This window comes from Bubalus kerabau, chromosome 14, assembly GCF_029407905.1.
Source record: "Bubalus kerabau isolate K-KA32 ecotype Philippines breed swamp buffalo chromosome 14, PCC_UOA_SB_1v2, whole genome shotgun sequence".
NCBI lineage: Eukaryota > Metazoa > Chordata > Mammalia > Artiodactyla > Bovidae > Bubalus > Bubalus kerabau.
This window is the reverse complement of record NC_073637.1, coordinates 23807339-23810235: the sequence shown is the minus strand read 5'-3', so window position 1 is coordinate 23810235 and position 2897 is coordinate 23807339.

Here is a 2897-nt window from a genome sequence, read left to right as displayed (position 1 = left end):
GCCACTTAATTATAAAAAGCTTCATAGAATGAGTATATTAATATAAATTCTTTTTGTCCCTGGAACCACAATGCCTGGTGGGAGTTATGTTGTGTGTGCACACAGAGGCCAATGTGCACACTCATAATGCAGTCATACACACACACACCAAATGCCCACATTAAAGAAGAACAATGAATAGAACATTGAAGCTCCTATTTACTTTCCCATTGCTAATGTTATTCATTTTTAATAAATATGAGAACACAGTAATATATATTATTTTTTAAAGATCTTTTTTGATGTGGACCATTTTTAAAAAGTCTTTATTGGATTTATTGCAATGCTGCCTTTGCTTTAGACCACGAAGCATGTTGGTTTTAGTTCTCCAACCAGGGATTGAACCCATACCCCCTGCATTGGAAGGCGAATTCTTAACCCTTGGACCACCAGGGAAGTCCCCATACACATCATTTCACAAAAGTGTGGGCTGACATGAAATTTCTGATGTAAAATATCTTGAATACTGAAGCATATCTGTGGACGTTCAAGCACATTCTCATGTATACCCAGTCACTAATGTCTATAAACAAGCAAATTGCCTCTTTAAAAACTGTTTGAAATGGAGCTTTCACCTACAATTCATTCTATTTTTTCCCATGATGTGGGCATTAACTCCCGCTGATTATTAAGGGCTGGTAGGGGGAACTGTTTCCATACAGGGGACAACAGAGGAGCTAAGTTACTTCTTGAAAAAGAGTCTTGTGAGTGACTTGCTGTCCGTCTGGGTCTGTGCCCTTGTGCCCCTGATTTGTCTGAAGCACAGTCATGCTGGAAATGTCATGGTTCTCATTAGTGATGAGAATGAGGGTCTCATTTATTATTCAATCCTTTGGTAACTTTTCCATTATTTTCCATATAGGTATACTTCAGAGGTATATGGGTATAAAAGTCTTATCATTCTTGTAATGAGAGAATCTATTCTGCATAACAAAGAGCGATTGTTTTAACACATGAGGTGAAAAATGACTAACATCTTAACAGAAGAATAGATGGTGCATGGTCGTTCAGAAAAGGGCATGATTGATAGTAACAATTACAACCAAGGTCATTTTGGTTCAGTCAGTTCCGTCAACTAGTTGTGTCTGGTTCTTTGCGACTCCATGGACTGCACCATGCCCGGCGTCCCTGTCCATCACCAACTCCCGGAGTTTGCTCAAACTCATGTCCATCGAGTCGGTGATGTCATCCAACCATCTCATCCTCTGTCGTTCCCTTCTCCTGCCTTCAATCTTTCCCAGCATCAAGGTCTTTTCCAACGAGTCAGTTCTTTGCATCAGGTGGCCAAAGGATTGGAGTTTCAGCTTCAGCATCAGTCCTTCCAATGAACATTCAGGACTGATGTCCTTTAGGATTGACTGGTTGGATCTCCTTGCTGTCCAAGTGACTCTGAAGAGTCTTCTCCAACACCACAGTTCAAAAGCATCAATTCTTCGGCACTCAACTTTCTTTATAGTCCAACTATCACATCCATACATGACTACTGGAAAAACCATAGTTTTGACTAGATGGACCTTTGTTGGCAAAGTAAAGTCTCTGCTTTTTAATATGCTGTCTAGGTTGGTCATAGCTTTTCTTCCAAGAAGAAAGCATCTTTTAACTTCATGGCTACCATTACCATCTGCAGTGATTTTGGGGCCCCTCAAAATAAAGTCTGTCACTGTTTCCATTGTTTCCCCATCTAAAGTCAGGAGATGGCAGGGTGAAAACAAAACCTAGCCTTTTGTTCTCCTTTTTCCAACCATTTAGAAGAAATTGGCTTCAGATCAGACATTATAGAACACAGAACTTGATGAATTGAAAAAAATCCTGGCTTGCACTTAAGAATTTCTAATAGATTTGCCGTTTGGATTCGCTTTTGACACAAGGTCAGGCATTTAATTTGTCTTGTACCTCGTTTTTAACCTGGAAAATGAGCATAATTATGTTTTCTTCCCTTCAGTGATAGAGATGGTCTAAGGTTAAATGAGTAGCATCATTTTCTTTTTATAACATTGGTGTAGGAGAGGAAGAACATAATTTGCATCCAGTCTGGGGGTTGATTAAGCCACACTTTATCTCTACTGCTTGCGCTTAATATGGAGAGGCCGAGTTTGATCTGCATTAGAATCCTGTCCTGGTGAGGCTCTTCAGAAGGAAGATAGGCAGGGCCTGTGTGGAAGACGTGCTCTCTTGATTCCTTTCTGTGGGGAGGAAAGCAGAGAAAAATTATGTCACCGCCATGCTCCGAACTGAAGTTGGTTTTATTTCCTGCCTTATATTTGGACAGTCTTATAAATTGTAAACTGATTATTTTTTTAATTTTACATGAAAGGCTAAGAGGTTAAAATATAATGACCTGGCAATAAGATGGTCCTTATAATTTGTGTGAAAGTCCGATAATGTTTGCTTGTTTTTATTTTACTGATTTATTGATTTTTGGCTGCACTGGGTCTTTGTTGTTGAGTGCAGGCTTTCTCTCTAGTTGCTGCGAGCAGAGCCACTCTCTAGTTGCAGTGTGCACAGGCTTCTCACCGCAGTGGTTTCTCTTATTGCAGAGCACAGGCTCTAGGGCGCCCGGGCTCAGTGGTTGCAGCATGTGGGCTCTGCAGTTTTGGTGCAAGGGCTCAGATGTGCTAAGTTACTTCAGTCGTGTTCAACTCTTTGAGACCTTATAGACTGTAGCCCGCCAGACTCCTCTGTCCACCGAATTCTGTAGGCAAGAATACTGGAGTGGATTGCCGTCCCCTCTTCCAGGGGATCTCCCCGATGCAGGGATCGAATCCAAGTCTCCTGCATTGGCAGGTGGGTTCTTTACCACTAGCAACACCTGGGGAAGTACAACGGGCTCAGTTGCCCCACGGCATCTAAGTGGGCTT